The sequence below is a fragment of the Amblyomma americanum genome, chromosome 1 (assembly GCF_052857255.1).
Source record: "Amblyomma americanum isolate KBUSLIRL-KWMA chromosome 1, ASM5285725v1, whole genome shotgun sequence".
Taxonomy (NCBI): Eukaryota; Metazoa; Arthropoda; class Arachnida; order Ixodida; family Ixodidae; genus Amblyomma; species Amblyomma americanum.
The window spans coordinates 296,335,234-296,355,225 of NC_135497.1; the positions used below are offsets into that span (position 1 = coordinate 296,335,234).

Here is a 19,992-nt window from a genome sequence, read left to right on the forward strand (position 1 = left end):
GAACGATGGGAATGACACGGAAAAATCTTCAACTGTGTAGAGCAGTTTTTCACGTTATCTGTTCCATCGGCACTGACCGCGATCATATTGCCATTCGGGCTTCGGATCAATGTCTGTTCATCATTTGTCACCATCATTTATTAACCGTTAAGGGTCCCGTAGGGACATTACATAAGTGGGGATACATAGTGTACGACGGTCATACATATGAAAAGGCAATCAAAATTGTGAAAACATGGCAATGTAAAAGAGAAACAAATTAATATAGTCAATGAAAGAAAATGGGAAGAAGCACACAGAAATACACACTACAGTAATAGAACGCGTCCAGCTAAGTGTTTGGTTGTTTTACAGTGCATCGTAGTTGACAACGGGTATAGGACGGTTTTATTATTCTTGAAAGTGTACGATGAGTAGCTGCCTAAAGTTGGAAGAATTAGTCTCAGCAACAATGTTTTCGGGTAGGTTATTCCAGAATTCAATCGCACAAGGAAGAAACGATTTGTTAAATGCATTGGTGGAGCCTTCTTGTACCCCTCCCCAACTGTGATGTCCTGGTGCTGTGGGTTCCATAATAAACAAATAATACAAGGAAAGGTTGCTGTATATACTGGCAAAAAGTGTTGTCTAATTTTGTGTCAAACTTTTTTCGCACTTCAACCAAGATTGTTCATAAGCTTGAGGGCACTAACAGCGTCTTTCAGTGCACTCTGAGGATCTGGAGCGCTTATCAAGTTGAGAAGCACCAGGCTTCCTGATGGCAGCTGCGCAACACCACCAGAGCTACACTAAGTACAGGCGGCGTGTCCTTGAAGAGGATTAAACAGTGCTTATGGGAAGTGAAAATGCTGTAAGGTGTGCTCAAGAAAGTAGGCTGATGGGACCTTTCAAGTTGCAGGCTAAAATGAAAACATCAAGGTGAATGAAGGCGACGTGCTGAAGCGGCTGCTGAAAGAATTGCCGTACAACTGTGTTGCTCTCCGCCACTGTGAAGGCAGTAAGTGGATATATTATGTAGGTGGCTTAGTTTGATGCAGGCTGTTTCTTGACTAAACACCTTGTTAAAACTTGCTAGTTTAAACGTTCCAATGCCAAAAAATTAGCAAGCTTCCTTACTGTCTGCAGACTCTTATACGGTGCATTATCACTGTTTGTGCATGACACTTGAACCTGCTGATTAAATGCCTATAAATCAATGGTTTCAGGGAAAAGTAGATGCTTTTTCATGTATTGCTATTCAGTAAAAACCACCTTCTCAAGCACAAAAATTGCGTAGGAATTTATTGTTTAAGGTACAGCTTAAAATTTGAACTTTATTTTATGAAATCGCAGCCCCCACCTGACTCGCACGGTGCCAAGTAAATGCTCAAAGAGCACGACAGGAGACCATTCATGCAACGATGCAGCACCACTGCTGCCCATGAAGACTTCTTTTAGTCTTGAACTTAATAAGCAGTGTCAAGAGAGTGCAACAAACGCAGGAGGCCATACATATGTTGGCATTTAGGAAGCCACCAGCGCTTTTTGAAGCTGCCAAGAAGACCATTGCAGCAGGAATGCTCTCTGTAGACGAGATTTATGGCTACGTGCAGGAAGCGTACACAAATACGGAAATTGAACAGATAACTAAGCTAACAGAGGCCCAAGCAGATTCTCAGGATTGGCTGATATACAGAAAAGGAATCATTGCAGCATCAATTGCATATTATGTATATACACGGGTGCGCACACTTAAAACAAGGGTGGGACTACATGATGCGCGACCTCTTCCAAAAGAGGTTCTGAAAGAGAACTCAGTGCAGACATCTGCAATGGTAAGAGGCACTCTAGTAGAAGAGACAACAAAGGAGGCCTATTCAGCTGTAAGTCAGCACAAAAACTCGAAAATTATGCAGTGCGAGCTTATTATTTCAGACCAACACCCATGCATTGGCGCCAGTCCAGATGGGCTAGTTACATGCGACTGTTGCACTCCAACAGTTCTTGAAGTGAAGTGCCCCATAAGTTTAGAAAAATTCAAAGCCAAAGAAATAATAACTGACGGTGTAAGCTTCTGTCTAAAGAAGACTAGCAAGTATTTTTGTCAGGTGCAGGTGCAGATGGGATTGGCAAGGGTATCGAGTGCAGACGTCTTCGTGTTCCAAGAGAGCGAAAACTGCTTGCTGCTTGCTGAAATATTCAGCGAGTCTTTCTTTATTGACGTTGTGGACAGGGCTGTCTATTTTCTGAAGTCTTACGTGCTACCTTGCCTTTTAACTCATTAAGCACAGTAGGTATTCACCATTATTCATTTTATTATGCTAATGGCTGTAAATAAAGTGTTTGTTTTGTGCAATACACCTTTTCTCTGGGTCATGCTGTTCACTGCATAAATTAGTGATATGCAGGAACAGCTTGAGATTCTGAATGAGGAATGCGTTGGGAGGAACTGATGCAAAGAAGAAAAAAAACCACGAGAAAAATGAAAATACTAAAGATTATAGGAAAACATTTTTGTCAAGAGAAGCAAAGCATCTAAGGTACACATTTAAAGGAAGTAACGAAACTGAAATAGATGATGAACACTGGTAACAATATGCAAAACAAGAATTTTTTAAGAGCAGAGCAAATACAATGCTGATCTCACTTAACAATATAGAAAAACCTGCACCATTTGGTGGAAGCAAATTAACAAATGAGCCATAGGAACCACAATCCAAAGAAAGAACGACTTGAACACATGCCATATGTACTTTGGTAACGTTCTACTGAAGCAAAAACTTGTCACAAATGAAAATGGGCTTAGATAAATTCAAAATTCCCCAAATGACCTGTACAATGGAATCAATGTAAGCAAAAAACTCTGTGCCCAAGATCCCCACCAAAATCTTGAACACTTTCATGCGCTGAATGGCACGTTCAACGTTAATACATTCAACGTTAATGCTTTGATTTTTTCTGCTTCATGTTTATCAAGTTGCTTTCTCATTCGTACGAACGGTTGACGCACTATTGTGATGTGATGCTCGAGGCAGAGTTTGCCTATTATTTATTTATTTATTCACGTTGCCTCACAGGCTCCAAGCATGGAGTATTGTGTGAGGGGGGATTACATAAATAGGGGTAATAACAGGAGCATGAATGACACGATTATATAATGCTGATTGACTGTTAGTACTCATTAAACAGTAAGAACATCATTATACAATAGTTATTGACGCGTCAGTAATTAGAAAAAATGGCTGTTATTTCCGTCCTAAAAGAAGCTGGATCACGAATATAGACGATGTGTTCCGGAAGACCACTCCAGTGAACAATAGCCTGCGGCAAAGCGGATGAATTGAATGCAACGGTTTTACCTGAAAGGCGTTTGAAGCTGAGATGGTTGTTTAAACGGCGCCAGGTGCGGTGAGGTTGGGCAAGAGGGAGAGTCGAAAGATTAGTGCTATAGACTATCTTGTGAAATAAGCAGATTAGGGCAATTAATTTTCGTGATTGCAAGGTACAAAGAGAGAGCGATAATTTAATGTTTATGACGCTTGAGTGACGGTCATAGTTTCTGGAGATGAAACGCGCAGCACGATTTTGGACTGATTCAAGGGAGTTAATTAAATAAGTCTGGTGAGGTGACCAAAGAATCCTTTATCCACCATGACACTATCAACTGAGGGGAGAAACCTTTCCAGTATTTTGCTCTCCTTTGTTATGTGGGATTCAGATGCCAGACCACCATAAGCTTCACTTACGTAACTAATGTGGCCTCCTGGTGTCTCACAGACTAAACCTTTGGCTGTGCACACGCCCCTATACCAGCTGTATGCCAACAGCTGGGACTCCACATCCCGTGGGCTCTGAATTTGGATCTCCGTGCAGTCTAACACAGCTCTCACACTCGAGTAGTCCTTAAGGTACACAGTCAAATTATCAACAACAGCTTCCTTGCTCGGCCAGAAGGCTGCATCTTCAAGATTGCAGCTAGGATTACTACATTTACCTTGAATATTTCTGACGCTGTGGTGCGATGAATGCCAAAAAGCACACCAAGCAGTGAAAATGACATGTTGTGATTTAGCTTGACGAAAGTTAACAGTACCGCATCTTCATTTGGTAAGTAAAAGCTTTTTGCTTGAATGACTATTTGGCTGTCAGTGTAAACATCGCACGTGTTGTAGAACAGCTGAAAGCAGGGAATCCCAGTTAATATGTTTAAATCTTTTCCTCCCTGCATTCTTGGTGTGCTCAGTGGTTGTTGTCGTGCAGCAGCGAGCGTATTCACTTGCACACCAATCTCCTCCCTTATGGACTAAAGGTCGGCAGGGATATCTGAAAATAATATATATCTCTGTAATTAACATATGCAATAAATGAATGAAATAATAAAATAAACATGCATCTAATAATGATACCTTGATTTCCACCTGGGCTGGGACTGATATCTGCGTCACTTCCTGAGTCAGGCACAATAAGTTCAATTTCTGCCAAGTCAGATGCGTTGTCTTCTCTAGGGTCATGTGCAGGCAATGGGACCAAATTCTCTTTAGGGAAAATGTGGCATAATGGCCTGCCTTCTGAAAATAAAAATCTGCTCCAGATATGTCTCTCCTACAATGGTACTGCAAATTTCTAGCTGCAGAAAAGCCGACAATTAACACAGTAAACCACAGCCTCTGCAATTCAAGTAGGTATAAATTCTTCACGCTCACTGCATTGAATGTAATATCAGCCTTAATTCCTACCTAATGGCATTGTTGACGAACAAATGACAAATCTCAGTTGATACACAGGCGATACGTAATGCTACACAGACAAAATTATGATTACCAATCACATGAAAAGCAGTTTAGCTGGCCTTTGTATTTCATTAATGTTCGTCATTTAATACTTCGTGTCTGTTTGCGTCGCTCATTTGTGCAAACAAAATTTTAGCTTAGCACTGACGTACAGTGATATAATGAATAAAACGCGAATATTTATTCCATCTGTTTTAAATAGCACTTTTATATTTTCGTACAAGGGGCACAAAAATGAAAAGCAAAGATATGAACATGCCACAAACACAGTAATTAAAGTGGCTATGAGAAAAAGTCACATCGCAAAGAATAGGAGTGCCAAATCAGAAAAATGGCTTTACCGTGGAATTCACATGTCATAAGCAAGCTTTTAGGAGACTCGCGGCACAATGTACACGTCCATTTATCAGTTACAGGCCAGACCAACACCACAGTACCAAAAGCTTTGCCACTCATAACAGAAGGCGCAGCAATCTAAAAGGGCCTTATTAAACATGCACAGAATGCGATGGTTTAGACTTCCGAACATTTAAATATGTTTCCAGGATGACGTGCTATGCGCGAAACTGCGATAACCGCGCTCACGACCCCATGCATACTGCCTACATCGGCTCTTTACCCTCTTTCGACGACTCCGACTTGACGGCTGGCGGTCCAAAGATCGGACAGACAGGTTCTGGGTCGGTACTGCTTCGCGTAGAAGACAGCGCCTTTTCCATCCTGCCAGCAATATGCCTTCGTTAGCTTCACAAGTGATACGCGCGAGGGCGGTAACGCGCACGGCTCAGTCGCCCACTACTCACCGAACAGCTTAGCGCCAGCGCCATACACGAAGTCTTTATCGTCGAAATGTTTCCTGCCAGCACACACGAGAATGAGCACTTGCGCCTTTTCCCATTCGCAGTGTGATCATCCAAGCTTCGCGCATCTTCCTGCCTTTCGGGTAGAAATCGAAGCTTACACCGGGCTCTTACGCGTACGTACATCCGGCATTGAGGCACCGAGCAGTAAGCGACCATGGCAAACTCTGAAATGAGCCGTAGCACACCCAGCGACGCTCACCATCAGAATGTGCAGTGTTGGCACCCATTAGCACAAAAATACAGATAATAACGCAATTTTCAGCTTGCAAGACGCTTCTCCCAGTCTAGCGGCTGCTTCCACAACAGTAAGAGGAGTCCGGCAATCCCACTTACTATACGTAAAGTCGACGCTAGAGCCAGTCGCCCCAGTGGTGGAGCTCGCTCCCAATACACCTGTCCCCGAATGGGTGCCCGTTGGTGTCGGAGCATATATAAAGGAACGAATGTATATGCTTGTGTAGCGGTCCCCTAACGGCACAGTTTGCCTACCCGGTTTAGGATAATGTTTGGTGGAGGGAGGGATAAGAGGGCACAACCACTTTTAATGGCCACAATCTTGTATTCGAGAAACTGAAACTACGCTCCCATTTCGTCCCTTGACCTCATGCTCACACAGTTCTACCTCTATAAACTATATTCGACCGTGACGTCATCATTGGAACGCGGCAGGTGGTTGTTTCTACAATGCCATTGTAGAGAGCGCTACAAATCTCAATGCGAGGTGCGCTGTTTTCTAGTTGCAGCTACAGATGGCGCTTTGGTCTCAGGGTGGTAGGAGACCTCACGAAATCTCGAAACGTGATGAGTAGTTGCTGGCACAGATGGCGCTGTGAACAAGGGTGGTAGCAGGCCCCAAGAAATCTCGAAACGTGATGAGGAGGAGCTAACGCTCTTAAAAAATTGGTCTTGGGGGAAAGGGGATGGCACATTATCTGTCTCACATATCGGCGGACACATGAACTGCGCGGTAAGCGAAGGAATAAAGGAGGCAATAAGAGAAGAAAAGAAGAAAGAGCTGCCGTAGTGGAGGGCTCCGGAATAATTTTTGGCACCTGGGGATCTTTAACTTGCACTGACATCGCACAGCACACGGGCGCTTTAGCGTTTCACTTCCACCGAACCGCGGCCGCCGCGGTCGGGTTCGAACCCAGGTACTGCTGATCGATAGCTGAGCGCCCGCATCACTGAGCCGCCGCGGCGGGAAAATAATTTCGACCATCTGGGGATCTTAAACTTGCACTGTGATCGCACAGCACACGGGTGCCTTTAGCGTTTCGCCTCCATCCAAACGCAGCCGCCGCGCTCGGATTTAAACCCGGGTGCTCCGGATCAGTAGCAGAACGCACTAACCACTGAGCCAACGCGGCGGGTAAGGGAAGGAAAGCTAAATGAAAGTTGGTTTCAAGAACAGAAAATTACGCCTGTCTCACATTGCGCCATTTCCTTTCCCCCAAAACCCAATTTCTTTTTCAGTTTGGCTTCCTGAAATTGCCCCGCCGCGGTGGCTCAGTGGTTAGAGCGCTCGACTACTGATCCGGAGTTCCCGGGTTCGAACCCGACCGCGGCGGCTGCGTTTTTATGGAGGAAAAACGCTAAGGCGCCCGTGTGCTGTGCGATGTCAGTGCACGTTAAAGATCCCCAGGTGGTCTAAATTATGCCGGAGCCCTCCACTACGGCACCTATTCTTCCTTTCTTCTTTCACTCCCTCCTTTATCCCTTCCCTTACGGCGCGGTTCAGGTGTCCAAAGATATATGAGACAGATACTGCGCCATTTCCTTTCCCCAAAAAACCAATTATTATTATTATTCCTGAAATTACCTGCAGGTTTTGCGCGTCGTTTGGAACCGGATTTGGCTCCATATCTCCGAATACAATGAGCAATATACAGTTCTAAATATCACTGAAGCTATAAGAAATATACTCTCTTGTGTGAGCACCTTTAATGTTGTTTCGAAGAAAGGAAGATGTTTAACAAATAAAAAATTGCCTAATACTGTGTGTAAGTATGAATATTTATGGAAACCGCGAATTGCTCGACCATAAACATAGGCAGGGAGATGCAGCTTTTCGCTTTCGACCGAGGTTTATAGTTTCTGATTCTGGCGTGCAGACACCGGTGCGTATTGGCTCCAGTCATTTTTCCTATTTTGACCAACTTTTCAACTTCCGCTGAATTTTATTGTGCCTACTGAAGTTCATGAAGGTGCGCGGGAACTGCCCAGCCCATTTTCGAAACCGGCACTCTGTTTTTGTGGCCTACATGCACACTTGTTTCCACCGAGCCCAGCGCCAGCCTCGCTAATCCTACCTACGCTGGAGATAGGCTCCGCTTCGCATCCCGGCCCAGTGCTTCGTCAAGCATGGACTTCGTCACCGTAGAGGGGGACGATCCAGCCCCTGATGAGTATATACAAACGGACTCGACCTACGTAGCCCACTGCTACGAACGTGACTCATCCGTTTTATCACCTTCGACAAGCCACCGCCGACGTCGTTGCCTTCGGCGTCCGCACAGCATACCGCGTCCCAACAGCCATCTCACTCCTCGTCACGTAAGCTGCCGCGCCGCGCTCCGTTACTGCTACGTCTCACTGTTAATGATTTTAAAGTCATCATTCGCCCTCCCGGGGGCCTCAATCTGCATGCCGGGGGCGAGAACACTCTTCGCAGAGAAATCACCTCAAGCCTTGATTTGATCTACTCCGACGCCGCACAGGACCACCTCCGGGTTAATTTTATTCACAACACCCTCACCCTTAGCACCCCGAACCGGAACCGCGCTATCACTTATACAAAACTCCAGGCAATCATCCTGGGTCCGACAAGCTATCCAGTTGCCACCTATTTGGCCCCACCAAGCGCATACGCTTGAGGTATCATTCACCACGAATACGTGGATGAGGCCCAGGAGGAAATCATGGAGTACTTGATACCCATGAATCCAGAACACTGAATTCTCTACGCCCACTGTTTAGGCAAGACCCAATCTATTGTCATCACTTTCGCAGGGACCAAGGTACCCTGCCAAGTCTCCTACGCCGGCAGCGCTGTGCGCTGCTACATCTTCAAGAAGAAGGTGGAAGCCTGCCTTAGCTGTCGCAAACCGGGACACCGCGAGGATGTTTCCCGTCTCCTGAGCTCTCCAAGCGTCCTCACTGCGGAGCTAGCGACCCTGACGAGGCTCATGAATGCAGCCCCACTTGTGTAGTTTGTTCTGGTCCTCGCCAGACTGGTCCATCTAAGTGTAAACGCCACTACAAAGTGCCTTCTGTCCTAATGCAACGCCAGCTACACGCTACGAACTCAGACAATGGTTCCACCTTCCATCGTTCCCGATCCCGGACCCGTCGCCACGGGCAGAACACCTCGGCCATAAGAGATTCGGACCGCTCCTCCTCCTCTTACCGGCGCTCCAGCCGGATTCGCACTCGGTCCTTCCCACCCCAGGACTCCAGGTTGTCTCCTCACGGAGCGTTCTCCACGAAAATTTGGGTGAGCTGTGCCGCAGCGGCTTCTCACTCTCAGCAATCTGTCTCGCGATTCAGAGCTGCAAGCCCTGCGCGACCAGATAACGGCCCTTAAAGCTAGCAATCATAGACACCAAAAAGAAAACGCTTCTTAAAAGCGTCCACCCTTTGCACTTGATCCACCATCTCAAACAAATCCTACTCTACCACTTCAACCTGTTCCCACCGCCTCGTCTCAGGCGCCCACCTCTACTCCCCCGCAACGCAAAGATAAACCTCCAGTCATGCCTCTAAGCGGAAACCTACCTGCCGCTCAGGAGGATTCGTTAATTTTGTGACCTCGAGGAATTTGAGGCTCACCTAGAAGAAAAATTGGAGGCTCAAATTGATGCAAAGCTGGAAGCAAAATTTGCTGAATTTTCCGGACAAATACAACATCTTAACACCCTCACGCAACGATTCCAAACACGCGTCACAGGCCTTGAAACAAGGGTTGGCGCACCGGCCGCCCTCCCCACGACCCGAGTTAGACCGTACGATCGCTCGCCTCCCGCTCCAGCCCCCAAATGCATCTTAGCTTCAACCAAACTTCACCATGGCGCGCCAGCACCTACGTAACGTGTGGCAATGTAACTGAGGTGGTTTTCGCCGCAAGCGAGGAAACCTGCAGGAGTACGCCCAAAATTCGGAGATCCCGCCTGATATCACCCTCCAGGAAACTCATGGCCCAGTGTAACTACCTGGCTATAAACTATTCTCCCCCTTAGATGTAACCGCTGCCGACGTCGGTATTTTAATCCAACACAACCTGTCGGCCGTCCAGCGCTCCTTAGACGACGTTGCCGTAGACAGCGTCTTACTCGAACTCCTCCCTCGTAAAAGGGGCAACCAAAGCCTCTTCATTATTAACGTTTATTGCTCCTTAGAAGACAGAAGACACGACTTCAGCCCCCTTTTTTCCCGTGTCAACAAGCTCGCGCACCATTCAGGTCTCCTCATTGTAGGAGATTTCAATGCCATCCCCCCCCCCCCCCTTGGGGTTACTGCGCCGCCAACCGAAAAGGTAACAATCTGTGGTTACGGGCACAGGTACAGGGCTTCACCTTTATTACTGACACTCACATTCCCACCCGCGTGGGAAACAGCGGGTCTGTTGACACTTAACCTGATCTAACATTCTGCAAAAACGAGCATATAGATCGGTGGCTCAACACTGGGGATACCCTTGGCGCTGACCACCGTATCCTCGCGACCACCCTCAGCACGTAACCGTATAGTCGGAAAGGTTGTCCGACACTAATCAGGGATTGAGACAAGTTTCTCTCCCTACGTGCTCAGAACGCCCCTACCCGAAATAATAACCTTGACAAGTGGATCTCCGATCTCCAGCAGACGTCTCTGATACTACTAAGTAATCATCTGCCACGGCTTATCAATCCAGTACAGACAGCCGTCTCCTCCTCCTATGGGACGCCAGGGAAAGCATGCAAAACCGCTGGAAAACACAACACCACAATAGAACGCTTCGGCGTCGCAAAGCACAGACAGACAAACAGATTAAGGCGCATGCTCTCTCATTGGCTACGCAGCAATGGGGTCAAGATTGTGAAAACATGCTTGGGCAGCCCGGGCTACCCCGCACCTGGCACCTTCTCCGATACCTTTTAGACCCGGACGGTTTCAAAACATCCCAACGACACAGCATTTTCCTCATAGTCCATCAACGCCCGGGCTCAGACCAGGATCTTGATGAAATTCGTGTCCGGTATCTCAATACTACTTCCCCGGACCCTCCCCCCCCCCTCCCCCGCCTACAAGGGTTGGGCCAACCGTGCCCTCGATGCGGAGATTTCGGAGGCTGAGGTAAGATTCGCTCTCACTCAGCTCCACCCAAACTCTGCCCCTGGACGGGACGGCATTTCCAACACAATTCTCCGTAATTTTGCAAGGTGAAAGGTTGGACTGGTTGGTGCATGACCTTGTGGCAGGAACAGCGCAGCACGAGACAAAGAAGGGACAGGCAGGACACGACGCTGAATAACAACCAGATTTTCGTCTTTGTCTCCCGCTGCTCTGTTACTCCCACAAGAAAAACAAACTATCCTTAATTTAGATGACCCATTCATTGAGGCTCTCACTGCCTTCATGAATGATTGCTGGAGAGAGGGTGAAATCCCTGCAGCATAGAAACATGCACGCTTGACTTTCATACTGAAGCCACGCAAACGACTAGCTCTCGAACACCTCCGCTGCATCTCCCTCATTTTCTGTGCCGGGAAACTGATGGATCACGTCATTCTCAACCGTCTTAACAATTATGCGGAAGATAATGATCTCCTATCCCGCACCATGATTGGCTTCCGCTCATATATCTCTACGCAAGACATAATACTCCAGCCCTCTCTTTCGAGAGGTACTGTGCCCATCTACCAGAGCGGGAACAAAGGCTTATTCTAGGGCTTGATTTAACTAAAGCATTTGACAGCGCCTCCCACGGAGCTATTCTCGCTAACCTCTCCCTACTAAATCCTGGTCAGCTAACCTACGAGAATATACGCACCTTCCTCTCTAGTTGTACAGCAGAACTTATCTTTGGCTGTCTCCTCTCAGGCCCTATAACCTTCAGTAGCAATGGCACCTCTCAAGGATCCGTTCACTCCCCCTTTCTTTTCAATGTCGCCTCTCTCACGCTACCTTCAAAATTAAACGCTGTCCCCCGGCTATCCTATACCTTATACGCAGACGACATCACCCTCTGGGTTTCAACAGGCAACGATGCTGAGGTTGATTCCAGATTTCAACAAGCGGTGGATGTCATTGAGCGCCACGTAACCGGAGCCGACCTCTCGTGCTCACCTCAGATTCGAGGTCAACCCGGCCTCCACGGCCATCCTCCCATCTGCTTTACTGCTAGTGGCCAACCCATATGCGAAGTATCCACCCTTAGGGTATTGGGGCTTCTCATACAGAGCAATCGGAAAAACACCGAAGCTCTGGTAAAACTCACAGTCTCTGTCTCGCAGACCATCCGTCTAATTCGTCGCATTGCTAATAAACATAGAGACATGCGAGAGACTGAACTCCGACACCTTATTTGGGCGTTTGTTATCAGTTGTCTCACATATACTCTCCCTTACCTCTAGCTTAGGTGGCAGGAACGGGACCGCGTTGACTGCCTTATTCGACAGGCATACAAGGCGGCTCTCCATCTCCCCCACCGGACCCCCACTTATAAACTACTGGCATTGGGGTCTACATCACTGAGACGTAGCTCTCGGAAGCTCATCTCACCTCTCAGTACTAGCGTATCACCCACACCTTCACGCGACGTCACATATTCGACAAGCTTGGAATATGCTTCGAAACTACCATCGCTCACAAGACCCAGCTTCCGTCCCATATGCACAGCAACCTAATCGTTACCCTTCTCCTGAAAAACATGCACCTAGAGTATCATGGCGCTCGCCGCAAGGACCGGGCTAAGTCGCTGCATAAAAAGTGTAAAACGTGTTTAAGAGATCAGACAGCGGTCTACGTCGACGCCACCGAATACTCCGATCGCGATGCTTTTTCGCTCGCCCTTGTAAACTTCTGTGGGCGGCCTTTGGTTGCGTGCTCCCTTCGCGTCAGATCGACTGGAGAGGCCGAGGAGGCGGCCATAGCCTTGGCGAGGGTCTCCACCTCTGGAAAAACGATCTTCAACGACTCTAATCTCGCGATTCGTAATTTCGCAAAAGGCCGGGTCTCCCCCGTCACCATATCTCTCTTCCACTCCACCAAGGACCAACTCCATCCGATAGAATTGATCTGGGTCCCTGCGCACTCATCTCATCCAGGGAATGAGGTGGCCCACCATCATGGCCGATGATTCGTCGACCGGAATGTGGTGTCGCACGTCCTGAGGACGGCGAGAGATCGTATGGTTACATTTCATGACGTAAGCGCGCTAGCGCTCAGGTAGACTTCTATATCCACCCGCACATATTTTTCTAACCAAACCCCAAAAATTTGCGTGGAGGCAACTCCAAACGAACACCTTCCCGAACCCCGCGATATATGCATATAACCGATATATGCATATACGCATATTCCCTGGGATCTACTCTCCCTCCTGTCAAGTATGTGGCCAACATGCCACTCGATTCCACATACTCTGGACTTTCCCTCAGGACACCCCTCCGCGAGGTTTGCACCTCTCGAATCCAGACCAGTGGGAGGCCGCACTGCTCAGTTCCGACTCAGACACACAGATCCGGCTTGCGATAAGAGCTCTAGAAGTCGTCGAACGCCACGGGCTCATGGCCACTTAGGGACCTATAACCCCAAATCATCTTCTACTTTTTTCGATGAAAATGAAGTTTATCCTCCTCGTCGATTTCGGCCAGGGTAAACCAGAGCTAAACCGCCAGCAATTTATTTGAGAAAGCCAAATTGTAAACTAAATTGGTTTTTCGGGGAACGGAAATGGCGCAATATGAGACATACGCTTTCAGTTTGCTACAAACCGACTAGGGGGCCGTGGCGAGCGGACGTATGTCACGTCGGCTCTGTCTTCCTGCAGTGATTTCTAGCGGCAAATGTTGTCGGATCGACCAGAGCTGGTTAAAATCGCCAATAGGAAGTTGAGAGGACTCTGCGGACACCAGCGTTTTTTCCGTAAGTGGATTTTTCGCCATTTTAGAACCAAACGTCTGCCAGACGTGTGCCGACGCGCTAACCCGAACGCCGACCACTAGGCCTAACGAGGGCTAAGGCTTACCGAGGCCCCCGGTATCGCCGCGTCAGCTGTGCGGCAGTCAACAGGAGGTATGAATATCGCCGTGGAAGCTCGCAGCGCCGAAAAGGGCGAGCTCGACGCCCCAGATTGGATCACTGTACTCAACAAATGCAACCTCGAGGAGAAATGGGCACGGAAAACCAAGCTCGTCTCAGAAGAAATGAAATTGATAGACACCCCACCACCATCAGCGAAACGCAACGTCAAACAGCAAGCGGAGAAATCGATCGCCTCGAACCAAGTCAAGCTTCCCGAGAATGGCTGGAGAATCATTTTCCGCCCCAAGGGAGGCTTGGTAGTCAAACAGTACGATGGACCAACCCTGACCGAAGCCATACATGTAAGTGCGAAGATTGAATGGAACAAAGCGTCCCAGCTCGTCAAGAACGAGAAGCAAGGCATTTTGGTCTTCTTCACGCCCAGCACGGAGGCAAGAGACAAGCTCCTACGCCCCACACATCTGGCCATTGAAGGGAAAATGCACGAGGTGACCGTCCACCTGGCAGTACCCGACGACTTCTCGAGAGGAGTCATCCACGGAATAGGACTCACGACCTCACTGCAAAAGATCAAGCAGGGGATAGCAGAACATGAGGAGAACCCCAAGGTGCTGGAGATCAGACGACAAGGACAGAGCAAGACCATCATGCTCACATTCACCACCAAGGAGGTACCGAGGAAAATCAAGTGTCTAGGTGCCATCTTGAACTGCTATTTGTACAAGAAAAAAGTACGACGTATGTTATAAGTGCGGAGACCTGGGACACCGCTCCGACGTATGCGAGAGCAACGAGGAGAAGTGCAGAGGCTGCGGCATCCCCTACCCAACCGAAGGACACGACTGCAACCCCACCTGTAAGCTGTGTGGCCAGCCGCACCCCACCGGCGACAGAACCTGCAAGGAGATCTTCAGAACCCCATACATCGTTAAGAAACGACAATGGGAGAAGCTCCAGCAGCAGGAGGAGGAGAAGAAACTACCAGAGCATCGCAGCAGGCGGGACGCGAGCAAGACGCGGGCCACGAGCAAGGAGCGACGCCGGTCTACATCCTTTCCGAGGCTATCCCAGCAGGCCACCCCAACCCCGCCCAAGAAGCAAGGGGCACCACCCACCAAAAACGTAGGCTGGGAAGCGGGGAATTCCCATGACTCAGACATAGTGAGGGAGCTCAAAGTGCAAATGAAACAACACGAAATGATGAAACAGCAACCGGAGCAATGGAAACTTTACCAGGAGCAAACAGGCTCAGATGCAGGAGCTCCGTAATCACATTATCGAGTTGCAAAGGGAGAACACTGAGCTCAAAGCTCAACTCAGACAACCGGAAGCGCATCAGGAGGCCATGGAAGATAAGTCGTCCGAATCCGAGCCAGAGGTACCTGCACCGCCAAAGAAAAAAACGAGTTAAAAAGACCGATTCGGGCCTTACGAAGACCGACGGCAGGGCAGACAAACTTGAGGTAGACATGCAGCAACTAAAAGAGGTAGTACAACAGGCGGCCATAGCTACCCAGCGTAACGCGGAGAGGATAGACCAACTTTCCGTCCAGCTCAGCCAACTAGTTATTCCAATGGGAACTAGAATTGACCAACTGGCAGAACAGCAAAAACAAATCCTTCTGCGGTTGAATCATGGCCAGACTCAACACTAGGGCAAACACAATAAGGCAATGGAACTGTAGGGGCTTTACAAAAAAAGAAACGTTCTCCAAGCCTACCTTGCGGGACGCGATGGTCCTGACATCATCGCGCTGCAAGAATATGGGAAAAACGCTAAACTGAGCGGATACAAAACGTACCCAGGCCAGTCGCCAAACACGCAGACTGCTACCCTGGTGAAGAGAAATATCACTGTCATGCAGCATGAGGTAGGATGCACGCAGATTGACTATGTGTTAACGGAGATTATACCGCAGAGGCGGAAAGAACGCAGCCTGCTAGTCTTGAACGTCTACAGCTCTCCTAAATTTAGGAAAGGCTGCGGCTTCAGGGAGGTCTTTGCCAAAGCGCAAGCACTGGCACAAGGTCAGCAGCGTCTCGTAATAGTAGGAGATTTTAATGCGCCACACCAAGCATGGGGATACAACCACTCCCAGATAAAAGGGAGGGAAGTATGGGACGCCATGACACAGTGCAATTTAACCCTCCTTAACGATCCGCTCGCACCGACGAGGCAGGGGAACAGCGTTTCATACGACACCTCCCCCGTCCTGGCCATGATAGGAGTGGACGTTGAGGCACAACACGAGAGAGAACCTAGGAGTGATCACAGAATCATAGAGATCGTTATACAAAACGGGGTCAACATCAAACGGGAAAGGAAATCCCCTCAAATCCATCAATTGGCAGTCCTTCCGCGCCAACGAAGGGGGTTGCGGGGAGATCACCGACATAGCTGAATGGGCCAATGTCATCAAGCAGGCGTGAAAGCAGCTGAGGAGGAAGTGGAATTAGATGAGGAACAAAACTGGGTTGAGAGCCACATGAGACAACTGTGGCAAAAGAAAAAAGAGGCAGAAACCGAGCTCGCCCAAAAAAGGGGCAACCGTAACCTGAGAAGGAGAATAGCTGCTCTCAACAAGGAAATTGAGAGCCATGCCCAAACAATAAACAGACAACACTGGAACGACATCTGCGATAGACTAGACGGCCAATTAAGCTCCGTCACCACCTGGAAACTATTGCGACACCTCCTGGACCCAGGCAGCACCAAAGCTGAGACCAGGAGAAAAATGCAGACTAACCCACAATTTCCAGGGATCGGAGGAGGAGATGATCAACCAGATAAAAGAGAGGTACACAGGGGAAACAAGCACCGGAACATTGCCCGACTATAGCGGCGAAAACAACGAGGAGATAGACCAACCAATCTTCATAAGAGAGGTCCAAGCGGCCTTAAACAAGCTCCGCGGAAAAACTGCGGCTGGCCCAGATGGGATCAGCAATAAGGTACTTAGAAATCTCGATGACGACTCCTTCCAGCAACTAACAGCATTCATTCAAAAGTGTTGGGAACAGGGGGAGATACTCGGGGAGTGGAAAACAGCAAATCTAGTCCTCATTCCCAAACCTGGAAAAGAAATCAAACTTGAGAACCTTAGGCCAATATCGTTAACCTCCTGTGTAGGCAAGCTCATGGAGCACGTCATACAGAATAGGCTCAACGGATACTTGGAAGGTAAGGAACTCTACCCAGACAGCATGGTCGGATTCAGACAACAACTGTCCACAAACGATGTCATGCTACAAATCAAAGAACAAGTATTGGAAAGGAAGACTAGCGACTCGAGAGTCATAGTGGGGCTTGACGTTAGCAAAGCGTTTGACAACGTCAAACACCAGGCGATCCTGTCGCACCTGAATCACCTAAATGTAGGACTCAAGCTATACAACTATATCAAAAGCTTCCTCACGGACCGAACGGTAAACATAGAAATCGGGGGCACAATAAGAAAAAACATTACGCTAGGCAACAAGGGAACACCGCAGGGATCGGTGCTCTCTCCTATTCTTTTTAACATTGCAATGATCGGGCTGCCAGAACGACTCAGAAAGCTAGAGGGCCTCTGCCACACTCTCTACGCGATGACCTCACCCTTTGGGTTGACAGAGGGGGGAGCGATGGGCAAATAGAAGACACCCTACAAAGGGCAATATGGGAAACGGAAAGCTATCTGAGACCCATAGGGCTAAAATGCTCACCGGAAAAGTCGGAGATGCTAATCATGAGCCAGGAGCAGGTTAATATCCAGTTCCTGGTCAACAACACCCCGGCCCCAAGGGTGGACAAGATCAGGATACTGGGTATGTGGATACAACAAAATGGGAGAAACACCGAAACAATAAACCGACTTGAAGCCACGACACACCAAACATGCAGGCTTCTCAAGAGGATAGCAAACAAAAACGCGGGGATGATGGAGGCGAACCTACTTAGGCTTGTTCATTCTTTCATTATTAGCCGAATCACCTACGCTATCCCGTACCTAAAGACAACTAAAGCAGAGAGAGACAAGGTAGACATTCTCATCAGGAAAGGGGTAAAAACTGCCCTAGGTTTACCAGCGTGCACATCAACCGAGGCGATCCTCCACCTAGGAGTGTCGAACACACTAGAGGAAATGTGAGAGGCTAAACTCACGGCACAATATGTCAGACTAACTGGCAGCAAAACGGGCAGATCCATCCTTAGGAAACTGGGCTACCAAAACCCAAAATCACGAGAGGGGATAACCACCATCCCCAAAGAGATTGCCAACAAATTAAGAATACCCCCCATCCCAAGAAACATGCACCCTATACACAACGAGGAACGCAGGCGAAGCAGAGTCCAAAGACTCCAAAGCTCCCTCCTCCAAAAACAAGGGGTTGTGTATACCGATGCGGCAGAGTAGCCAGAAGGCAACTACGCTGCAGTAGTAGTGAGCGACAAAGGCGAGCTAATCTCAGGCTGTAGCGTAAGGCACTCTTCACCGAAGGAGGCAGAGATGGCGGCGATTGCCCTGGCAATCACAATCCCATCAACTAGAATTATCATCACCGATTCTAAAGCTGCAATCAAAGCCTATGACAACGGTCAAGTGTTCAAAGAGGCCGGCAAAATTCTGCAAGCAGGCAAGGAGAACGTACCTAACGACCTAGTTAGCATAATATGGGCACCCGCCCATAGTGGACTCACAGGGAACGAGATCGCCAACGAGGTCGCCCGAGCACTCACACACCGGGCCCCAGCGCAGGCAGAATACTCCCTGTCCAAAAAGCGACGCTTAATCACTTACAGTGAAATTCTAGAACACTACAGAATGGGGAGGAGAACCCTACCTCCCCCCCATACATCTCTCCCAAAGAAGGAAGAAGTAATCTGGCGAAAACTGCAGACGGGCATTTTTGCAAACCCGTATGTCCTACACAAATGGCATCCTGAGGTGCACTCTCCAATTTGCAAAAACTGTGAAGACATAGCCACCCTAAATCACACCCTGTGGGCTTGCCCAGCGCTAAATGGTCGACATGGAAACAGAGAGTCATGGGAAGCCTCCCTCCATAGCCAGGAAGAACAAGTACAGCGACAAGTCATCGGTCATGCCCAGGCCGCCGCCGGAAGTCAACTGATTCCGGCTGCCGTCTAGGGGGGAGGCAGACGGTGAAAGGGGAGCTGTGTCTCACCCATCACCCATACTCTCTGACGGGTGCAAATAAAGTGCTTTCTCTTTCTCTCTCTCTCATCGTCGATTTCGGCCAGGGTTAATCAGAGCTAAACCGCCAGCAATTTTTTTGAGAAAGCCAAATTGTAAAATAAATTAGTTTTTCGGGGAACGGAAATGGCGCAATATGAGACAGACGCTTTCCCTTTGCTGCAAACCGACTTTCATTTTCCTTCGCTTACGGCGCGGTTCGGATGTCCAGAAAGATATGCGAGACGTGTAACTTTCTTTCCTTAAAACGAATTTTAATTTCATTTTCCTTCCCTTACGCGCTGCGGTGCCTCTGTGGTTTGGGCGCATGGCTACTGATCCGGAGTACCCGGGTTCGAACCCGACCGCGGCGGCCGCGTTTTGATGGAGGCGAATGCTAAGGCACCCGTGTGCTGTGCGATTTCGGTGCACGTTAAAGATGCCCTGGTGGTGAGAATTATTCCGCAGTCCTTCACTACGGCACCTCTTTTTTATGATCCATAGCGCAGCAACAAAACAGGGGACAGACACAATCGTAAAAATTAGCGCTTGTGTTTGTCCCCTGTTTTGTTGCTGCGCTATGGATGATAACGCATACACACTTGCCCGAACCATCATCTTGTTAACAACTTTTTTATTTCATTTTTTTTATTCCCTCCTTTATCTCTTTCCTTACGGCGCGGTTCAGCTGTCCGTCGAGATGAGAGACAGACTGCGCGATTTCCTTTCCTCAGAAACCAATTTTTTCAATATTATGCGATGCCGGCAGACACTTTTCCGCTTGACCACGGTCAATGTCACAGGTCAAAAGTCAAGATCAAAGCCAAAGGTCAAGGTCAAATGTCAGCCGCTGTAAGAGCCGCTGGTGCCGCTGCTGTAGCTGACTTCATGTGCTGAATCTAACTACCGTGAGTTATGCTCATGGTCTGACCTCCACCT

The 19,992-nt window shown here is 48.5% G+C and overlaps 1 non-coding gene and 1 pseudogene across 1 annotated transcript; one reads left to right on the top strand and one right to left on the bottom strand.

Moving 5' to 3' along the window:
• Positions 1-656: 656 nt before the first annotated feature.
• On the bottom strand, positions 657-7,493 carry LOC144119146 (uncharacterized; annotated as a pseudogene).
• Positions 7,128-7,199, top strand: TRNAS-ACU (transfer RNA serine (anticodon ACU)). Its single transcript has one exon. It is a non-coding gene; the product is annotated as a tRNA-Ser (tRNA).
• Positions 7,494-19,992: the final 12,499 nt, after the last annotated feature.